The following is a 10,609-nucleotide window of genomic DNA, read 5'->3' on the forward strand; positions in this document are numbered from 1 at the left end:
ATTTAATCTATCTATCTATCTATCTATCTATCTATCTATGCTAATCATGCTAGCAACATGTTTTTTCCCCAGACTGTCCTGGCCGGGATTTCTAAATTGCCTAAATTATCCAGGTTATAGGTGTGTTCGACTTGAAGTGGCGCTGCGCGGACTGGTCGGTGGTTGACATCAAAGTACCACGTGAGCTATAGAGAGCAGACACTCTGCATGCCGTTGAATCGCTCTTTCGGTACTTTGTTGTCACACACCGATCGATCTGAAAAGACTGAAAAGAAGTTTGACCAATAGCATGCAGACATTGTACATAATCGACCAATCATGGCATGCGTTTGACATTTTAGCCCTGTAGTACCCTATATTTCGAGAGTCACTGTCTCCTCTACAGAAGGGATGAGTACCAGCGCATGACCCAGAAACACATGAAAGGCAACACTCATTTCACTAGAGAGAACTGCCAAAGAGAAAATGTCAACACAGACTCCTTTCTCACTAGCAACAACCTTTCTCAGCTAGGTGACTACTTGTTTAATAGGTTGTCTTGATGACACCCAGATAAGTAGTCTTCCTTGCTCATAAATACTTTCTGTATACACTTTGTTAAACAACATTCAACTTTAGATTAAATTATGGGACTTTTGTGTAAAAATAAATAACCCACAATATACGTATATGGCATACATACAGTATGTACAGGGTAAACAGTTGTTAACAAATGTTAAAGCAGAGTTTATCTCTATTGAATTTATGAGAGTTTAGAGGCCATACTGTGGCTTACAGCAAAAGGACCATGTGTGGTTCACTGGCTGGAATGGAAATGGGATATTAACTCAAGCTGGCATTTAAGAAAGTGCTAATAGATTATGATTAAGTAGATATGATCACCAGTTATGAATCTTGAAAAGCATATCGAGGAGGCTGAATTTACAGCTTCGCTGCCAGAAAGGTCAGGTGGGTGGAATGCTTCTGAGTATTTGTATGAGACAAGCTTGCCAAGATCAGGAAAGGTGCTGGTGTAACCGTTTGTGTTTAAATCAGTTCATAAAATGAAAACGCTATTCATAAAAGCTCAAATGATTGGAAAATCCTTCTTCAGTAGGCTAATAGCTGTGGCTGGAAATGACATCAGTGGAAGACTCATAGCTAGTAGTCATAGAAGAAGGCAAGAAGTGTTGCCAGTGAGAGGAAGGTTGTGGTTACCCTCTGAGCCTTGGTACTTTTAAATGTAAAAGAACAGACATTCAGGTCGGTGGCGATAGCTATGTGCCAGCATAAAGCACAAAATATGGGCTTTGGGTGTCCTGAGTTTGAGTCCTGGTTTGGGGACCCTTCCCGATCCTGCCCCCCTCTCTTTCACTTTGCTTCCTGTCTATGCACTGTACATAAAGGCGAAAATGCCAAAAAAAAAAAAAAAAGATTAGACATTCATGTGTCTGACAGTCAGTAAGCCTGAGGTTTTGGTTTTATTTGTTTCTTCTGTATGAATTGGTAAAGATGATTGCTAAACAGTAGACTCTCCCAGGAGGTAAATAGTTTACTACTAGTATACTATTCCGTTAAATATGTACAGTTTCTCTACCTCTGCAGGATTATTATGCTTACTTTGAAGCTCTGTTTAGGAGAATGTAGAGTACGATGTTCCCCCACCCCTATCCATCGTGTTTTATCCAGCAGTATTTACTCAGTGCAACTTATAACATCCAAGTGAAAGACATAACACGAACATGTCAGAATAAAAAAGAATAAAACAACAGAATCACTGAGTTGGAAAAACGATCACCCCCCTCCAAATGACTTGTAACTCAATCCGGTGTAGCTAATCACCTTCTCAATGGCACACAAAGCCATTTGACTTTCAGCTGTGATTAGCTGTGTCATTTTGGTTAGCTCAGCATGAAAATAGCTTTCCTGGAGCATTTCAGTCCTTGGTAGAGCAACTGAAGCAAAATATCAACTATGGGTGGCAAGGCACTGTCAGAAGTTCTCCAGGATAAATTTGTGGACAGACACAAGTCAGGAGATACAAAAAGATACATAAAAAATTTCAAAGGCTTTATCAATGGCTAGAAGCACAGTGAAGTCTATTATTAAGAAGTGTAAGGTATTTGGTACAACACAGACCCTCCCTGGATCAGGACGTCCATAACACGAACATGTCAGAATAAAAAAGAATAAAACAACAGAATCACTGAGTTGGAAAAACGATCACCCCCCTCCAAATGACTTGTAACTCAATCCGGTGTAGCTAATCACCTTCTCAATGGCACACAAAGCCATTTGACTTTCAGCTGTGATTAGCTGTGTCATTTTGGTTAGCTCAGCATGAAAATAGCTTTCCTGGAGCATTTCAGTCCTTGGTAGAGCAACTGAAGCAAAATATCAACTATGGGTGGCAAGGCACTGTCAGAAGTTCTCCAGGATAAATTTGTGGACAGACACAAGTCAGGAGATACAAAAAGATACATAAAAAATTTCAAAGGCTTTATCAATGGCTAGAAACACAGTGAAGTCTATTATTAAGAAGTGTAAGGTATTTGGTACAACACAGACCCTCCCTGGATCAGGACGTCGCTCCAAACTGGATGAAAGAGCAGGAGGAAACTGGTCAGAGAGGCTAAGAGGCCTACAGCTACTCTGAAGCAGTTGCAGGAATTTATGACAAAGAGTGGTCATCGTGTGCATGTGACAACAATATCACAAATTCTCCACAAATGTGGCTTGTATGGGAGGGTTGCAAGAAAAAAAAGCCACTCCTCAAGAAAGGCCACATGCAGTCACGACTGAGCTTTGGCAAAACACACCTTGAAGATTAAGAGGCAGATGAGACTAAAATTGAATTATTTGGCCTAAACACCAAATGATATGTCTCACAGAAATCCAATACAGCTCACCATCCAAATAACAGCATTCCTACAGTAAAGCATGGAGGTGGTAATGAAAAAGTAAAATGTGTTCCGATTCAAATAAAAAGAAATAAAACTAATGCTGTTTAAGATTTTTGTTCTTTTTCAATATTTTTTATCATTGTTTTTAATAAACAGAAAAAGTCATACTGCAACTCTCAATGAGTCGCTTTACTTCTGTAACTTAAATGCTGTAAGGTTGTATTTAGCACTTTTTAAACATGTGCCTAATACACAACATAGCAGCCAAGAATATGTTAAGTGTGATTCATGTATCAACACTAATTAGTTCAGAATGTACCCATTAAATTTCAGATGGACTACTTATTGGCGTTAGTGAATGTCAGATGCTCTTTTAAAATAATAAATGAAAAGATTATAAACCAACTGTGAGATGGAAGCTGCAACCTTTAATAATTAGAGGAATATTTTTAACCAATAAAGTTTGACTTGCATCTGATTCCATCAGGTAGGCTGTCCATAACTTTCTCATAAAACATTGTACATGTATAGATTTTGTTTAGTGTGCATGATCAACTTAAATAAAAGCCAAGTGGAGAGAGCAGAAGAGCTTCAGAGGAGACCTCAAAAGTGGTAAGCACCTGTGCTGACTTTGACTGAAAGGTTTCTAGATTATAATCGTCATTTATGCACATGTACTTTAAGTAATTTTGTTTTTATATAAATACATTTTAATGAATTGTTTGTTTTAATTGAAAGGTAGCGAAAATGTCATCTGGTCTCACAGGACAAAAGGTAAGCAAGTTTATGATTCAGTGTGTGAGCATTATAGTAGAGGAAAACAGTAGGTAGAGTGTGTATTATAGAAGAAAACTGGTGAAGCATGCTGTTTTCAAAAACTTTATTTACAAAGAAATTATTTACATGTATTAGTTAGACAAATTTAAGGAATGGGTCCCATTGACCCATTATTTATTGTATTTTTAGGGGCCAAGTACTCTAGATGCATAGGTACCCATTGTATTCATTTTTTATTGTATTGTGTTGTATTCTTTTTTGCCTCTTCCACCGTTGAGTCTATGGCAGCCCATAGGACTGCTCGTGGGAAAGTTCTGAAATTTGGACAGTATGAACATTAAAAACTTTTTCGAAAAGCTCCTAGACAGTTCATCTGATTTTAACAAAAATCAAAACAAGATCCCCTTTAGTCCAAGCCAATAAAAAGTTATGGACTTTGGTGGAAGCTGGTAAGGCCATTCTCAAATAACACAACACAAATTTGACAATGAACACGGCAAAATGTATGCAAGGCTATATCCTCACAGTGCTTCAGTCGGTGTATGCAGACCAAACCTGAATAAACTGTAACCTGAATGAACTTTGACAGTTTCAGCAGGATATATGAAAAACAGATATTTTTGCTCATAACTAATGAACAGTTTGAGCAAAAATCACGAGACTGGACTCTTTAGATTCAGTACGGGATTCAGTATTCAATACCCAATTTACCTTGTCAGCCATTTTGAGTTTTGTCATAGAATGCTGTATTTTACAATCACATTGGCATATCATTATTAAACTAAACATGTGGTTGCCATATTGATTTACTGTTCAACAACTTTAGAGATCTGTTACTAGCTTGTTTGTCCAATTGGGATGAAACCACTCAAATAATTACCTGGATGACCTGGTGACCTGAATTATAATATAAGATAAGGAAAATGAAAAGGCTCCACATGGACCTGGAAAGAGCAAAGAGAAAGCTTGAAGGAGACCTGAAATTGGCCCGAGAGTCCATCATGGACCTGGAGAATGACAAGCAGCAATCTGAGGAGACACTTAAAAAGTAACTGAAACATTAAGCTTTTATTAAAAACTTTTATGGTTAAGGTGTGTTATTATTTTACAAACTACTTATTGTTCAACACCCACAGGAAAGAAGACATTGAAACAAGCGAGCTGCTCAGCAGGATTGAGGATGAACAATCTCTGGGTGCTCAACTCCAGAAGAAGATTAAAGAGCTTCAGGTATTGTTTAAGATGAAAAAAAAAACACTGTTACAGGCAAAGGTTAAATTTAAGACCAATAAGGTTTCATTAATTACTTGCCACTGTAGGCTCGCATTGAGGAACTGGAGGAAGAGATTGAGGCTGAGCGTGCTGCTCGTGCCAAGGTTGAGAAGCAGAGAGCTGATCTCTCCAGGGAACTTGAGGAGATCAGTGAGAGGCTTGAGGAGGCTGGAGGAGCCACTGCTGCTCAGATCGAGATGAATGAAGCTCGTGAAGCTGAATTCCAGAAGCTCCGTCGTGAGTCCACCCTCCAGCATGAAGCTACTGCTGCAGCCCTCCGTAAGAAGCAGGCAGTGTGGCCGAGCTGGGAGAGCAAATCGACAACCTCCAGTGCGTCAAGCAGAAGCTTGAGAAAGAGAAGAGTGAATACAAAATGGAGATTGATGATCTCTCCAGCAACATGGAGGCTGTTGCCAAAGCAAAAGTTGGGAATTTTATGTCTAAAGAATATAAAACATGTCTTGATGTTTTTCAAACATCTAATGACTTTTGTATTTTTAGGCAGGTTTTGAGAAGATGTGCCACACCCTTAAGGATCAACTTAGTGAAATTAAGTCCAAGAATGATGAGAACATTCTCCAGATAAATGACCTCCGTGCACAAAGAGCAAGACTTCAAACTGAAAATGGTAACTAATTTCAATTGTGAAAAAATTAATATTACATTATCAATAATTAATCAATAAAAATGAATAACAATAATTGTGTAGTAATATTTTCCAGCATTATGACAAAGTCGTACTCGATGAAACACATATTTAAATGTTGACTGATAAAATCAATTAAATCCAGTAAAGCATGGAGTGCCACAAGGATCTGTCCTAGGCCCTCTGCTATTTTCAATTTACATGTTGCCCCTTGGTAATATTATTAGAAAATACGGGATTAGTTTACATTGTTATGCTGATGATACTCAACTATATATTTCAACAAGACCAGATGAAACCATTCACATAATGTATATCATAACCCTGTACTTCAGCAATATCTGATCAATTGTCAAAAACATTCTTTTGCTTGGATTGAACACATCATTTTTTGCTTTGTTGGAACAGCAGCTACGCTAATTGTTCTCTATTTCCTTCTCTGTTTCTGCCACGGGATTGACATTCCATGGTAACTAGGAATAACACAAGCTTCAGTCTGGATCCAGCCCTTACAAAGACCTGAGTCAGCTATTACTAATTATTTTCTGTAAAGCTGCTTTGCATCGTGAAATGCGCTATACAAATCAACTTGAATTGAATTTAATTGAATTGACAAATCTTACTTCCATAGAATATTTCTCCGTGCCCACCTCCGTCTGTCAGTGGATCACCAGCTTCCTGACAGACAGGCAGCAGCTAGTGAGGCTAGGAAAATACATTTTTAAATGAACTTATAGAGATATTGCACACATCTGACACAGTGAATCTAAATCTAAACAGGTGAGTTTGGCCGTCAGCTGGAGGAGAAGGAGGCTCTGGTTTCTCAGCTCACCAGAGGCAAACAAGCTTTCACTCAGCAAATTGAGGAGCTTAAGAGGCAGGTTGAAGAGGAGGTTAAGGTAATACAGCATGATCAATAAAAACACATTGTAGCCAACAGTGAAGTTGCTCAGTGGAGAACCAAATATGAAACTGAGGCCATCCAGCGCACTGGATGAACTTGAAGAGGCCAAGTATGAACATCAAAAGAAGTGATATTGTGTGTCAATAATTTGTGCAATTGCATGCATTTTCTGACTGATGGTTACAAAATGCATTACAGGAAGAAGATGGCTCAGCGCTTGCAAGAGGCAGAGGAACAAATTGAGGCTGTGAATTCCAAATGTGCCTCTCTGGAGAAGACCAAACAGAGACTCCAGGGTGAGGTGGAGGACCTCATGATTGATGTGGAGAGAGCCAACGCTTTGGCTGCCAACCTTGACAAGAAGCAGAGGAACTTTGACAAGGTACAATTTCTCTTTCAAAATAGGCTGCAATGGGCTTTGTTGAACATGTTACAAACAAAACCTGACCATGAAATATCTTCATCAAAGGTCCTGGCAGAATGGAAGCAGAAATATGAAGAAGGTCAGGCAGAGCTGGAAGGTGCCCAGAAAGAGGCTCGTTCACTCAGCACTGAGCTGTTCAAGATGAAGAACTCCTATGAGGAGACTCTGGATCAGCTGGAGACCCTCAAGAGAGAGAACAAGAATCTGCAGCGTAGGAATGAAACATTAAAAAGTAAATGTAAATGACTAATGAATGTTCATAATGATACAGATTATTTTTTTCCCTTCTATAGAGGAGATTTCAGATCTGACAGAGCAGTTAGGTGAGACTGGTAAGAGCATCCATGAGCTGGAAAAGGCCAAGAAGGCAGTGGAGACTGAGAAGGCAGAGATTCACAGAAAGCACACTGCAAGCTTATTGTAAAGCTATTGTTATGTTCAAAACGCCCAACTGCACCTTGATGATGCTCTGAGAGGACAGGAAGACATGAAGGAGCAGGTGGCCATGGTGGAGCGCAGAAACACTCTGATGCAAGCTGAGATTGAGGAGCTGAGAGCTGCTCTGGAGCAGACAGAGAGAAGCCGCAAAGTGGCTGAACAAGAGCTGGTGGACGCCAGTGAGCGTGTCGGGCTGTTGCACTCTCAGGTAAAGGCATATTGTTTTTACAATGAAATGAAGGAAATTGAGATCATCTTTAAAAGTTTTCATACTGTTGCTTTTCATGTTGCAGAACACAAGTCTCCTGAACACAAAGAAGAAGCTAGAGGCTGACTTTGTTCAGATCCAGAGTGAAGATGAAGACACTGTACAGGAAGCCAGAAATGCAGAGGAGAAGACCAAGAAGGCCATCACTGATGTGAGAAACAGTAGCTGCCAAATGTTTCACAAAACACTTGTGTACCTAAAAATGTGGCTCTATATATATCTATATTAATGCAAAAGGCTGCAATGATGGCAGAAGAGCTGAAGAAGGAGCAGGACACCAGTGCTCACCTTGAGAGGATGAAGAAGAATCTGGAGGTCACAGTGAAGGACCTGCAGCACCGTCTGGATGAGGCTGAGAATCTGGCCATGAAGGGAGGAAAGAAACAACTCCAGAAACTGGAGTTCAGAGTAAGCATGTTCATAGTTATGACAGACAGTGTGGAGTATATGTTATATTATGATATATTGTGTTTTGTTTCAATACAAATTTTAATAATCTTTTCTTTAGGTCTGTGAGCTTGAGACTGAAGTTGAGGCAGAGCAGAGACATGAAGCTGATGCTGTTAAAGGTGTCCACAAATATTAAAGGAGAGTGAGAGAGCTGTCTTATCAGGTATGACCATATTCTTTATAAGTTCTTTCAGACAAATGGGTCTGCATAATATTACTGTACTGGCAATACCTATTTGTAGTAAAGGATCATTAATTAATTTAGTAAATATGTGTATTGTTTGAAGACTGAGAAGGACAAGAAGAACATCACCAGACTCCAGGATCTGGTTGACAAGCTGCAACTGAAGGTCAAATCTTACACGAGGCAGGCTGAGGAGGTGGTTTGTAAATCTAATAGAAAATTTTGTCACTGTAGTTATTTATACTGCTATGCTAAGTTGCTGATGCCACTGGTTGTTATAATGGCTAAAGCATAGTTATGGAACACACCACAAAAACCACCTTTAGGTGGAGCAAGCCAATATTAACCTGCCCAAGTTGAGGAAGGTGCAGCATGAGCTGGAGGAGGCTGAGGAGCGTGCTGACATTGCTGAGTCAACAAGTCGAGTCAACAAGCTCAGAGCCAAGAGCCATGAAGTTGGAAAGGGCGATGAGATTATTTATTAATCTTTTGTATCAAAATAATTGCTATAATAACATCTATATTTGCCTCTTCCTTCTTTCCCAGGCCAAAGAAGATTGAATCTTTAAAACTTAAAAGGAACATCTACTGAAGTCATATAATATGATTTTTTTTTGTAGAGGTACCTTTCTTGCCCTTAAAAAATAAACCTGTATCAGCATATGATTATCTTTTGTGTGATTTTACAGCAACATACACTATCGCAACACAACATAAATATCTGGTGTAAATTATTAAAACAAACCATATCATTCACCTTTTATCATTCACATCTGATTATCAAGAGTGTGTTGAATTTTAACTCTTAAAGGTTTTATAATAGTTAAAAAGATTCCATAAAAATATGAAATCTCATCTTGATAGAATGTATTTGCACAAACATTTTTGCTATAAAGTTTCCATCCTTGGAGACGCTATATTCCTCAAGCAATTTCATAGAATAATCAACTTAGCCAACATTACAATAGTAAAAACAGAAATCAGACCATACCTTTCTGTATATACTGTAAAGCTTAAAACTGGACTACTGTTCTGTTAAAAGTGTGAAGTGATGTGATGTGTGGCCAAGTATGGTGTGCCATACTCGGAATTTGTGCTCTGCATTTATCCCATCCAAGTGCACACACACACACAGCAGTGAGTAGTGAACACACACACGGAGCAGTGGGCAGCCATTTTTGTGGCAACGCCTGGGGAGCAGTTGGGGGTTCGGTGCCTTGCTCAAGGGTTTCACCTCAGTCGTGGTATTGAGGGTGGAAGAGAGCACTGGTCATTCACTCCCCTCACCTACAATCCCTGCTGGTACAGAGACTCGAACCCGCGAACTTTGGGTTACAAGTCCGACTCTCTAACCATTAGGCTCACGACTGTTAACTAGCCTTCCAGTTAGCATGATTAAACCTCTACAGATGATCCAGAGATCTAACAGGTCAATATATTATTGGGAGAAAGTTATCTGTTAGCATTCCCATTCATCTCGTAGCAGTTGCTTCTGTGACACAGACCCCCTGCAGAAATATGCCATTTGAAATCTGGTGGCTCATTGAATAAATGTAAACACTCACTATTGCTCTTTGTACTACAGCAATATGATCAACAAACTACGAGACAAGAGCTGTGGTCAGTGCAGTTGCTAGGTTTTCTTGTCTCCTTTACATAGTTTATTGCATTGGGCCCCTTGTAATGGCAGTCTGGGGGGTTGGTAGAAACTGTGGTGGCCCTGGGGGGGAAATCGTTTGGGCCCACTGTACTCAGTTTCCCCCACTAGTGACACCTCTGGCTGTGATGCTGGAAATGTAAGATTGAATTTATGAATTGAGTTTATCCAAATATATTATTTCTTAGCAGAACTATGAATAATCCAGTTTTGTTTGTTACATGTAGTGTATGATTTGTTTTATATGTGATATGTTTACTAAGTGCAGCTTACGTAACCAAATTCATACTTTGCGTCTAATTTGCCTCTTCCTCATTTCCCAAGCCAAAGAAGAGTGAATCTTTGAAAGTTAAGCAGTGTATTTTCCCCCAAGTCCTATAGTTCTTTGTATTACCACATGACACTATCTTTGGAATTTGAGGTAGGACATAATATTTTAATGAAAGACATGTATACATTTTGGGATGACTAATTGAAACAATATGAATAATAATAATAATTTTTCGTATTAACTTCAAATTTATGTTATAGACTACTTATGACCATTGTCTCCTAATTAAGTTTAAAAATGCCTTACATTAAAATACAGAGACACTGCAGTAAATAGCATTAAAATAGCAAATGAATGAATCACTGAATCTTTCCCCTTGTCAAGTAATATAGTTTACCCATCCCAATCATAAAAAGGATCAGTTTGCATTAGGTAC

The 10,609-nt window shown here is 39.0% G+C and overlaps 1 pseudogene; it reads left to right on the forward strand.

The window, feature by feature from the left end:
* The first annotated feature begins 4,582 nt into the window (after nucleotides 1-4,582).
* LOC107660778 (myosin-3-like) lies at nucleotides 4,583-8,730 on the forward strand (annotated as a pseudogene).
* The last annotated feature ends 1,879 nt before the right edge of the window (nucleotides 8,731-10,609 follow it).

The sequence above is a fragment of the Sinocyclocheilus anshuiensis genome, unplaced genomic scaffold (assembly GCF_001515605.1).
Source record: "Sinocyclocheilus anshuiensis isolate Anshui unplaced genomic scaffold, SAMN03320099.WGS_v1.1 scaffold2607, whole genome shotgun sequence".
NCBI classification, from domain to species: domain Eukaryota; kingdom Metazoa; phylum Chordata; class Actinopteri; order Cypriniformes; family Cyprinidae; genus Sinocyclocheilus; species Sinocyclocheilus anshuiensis.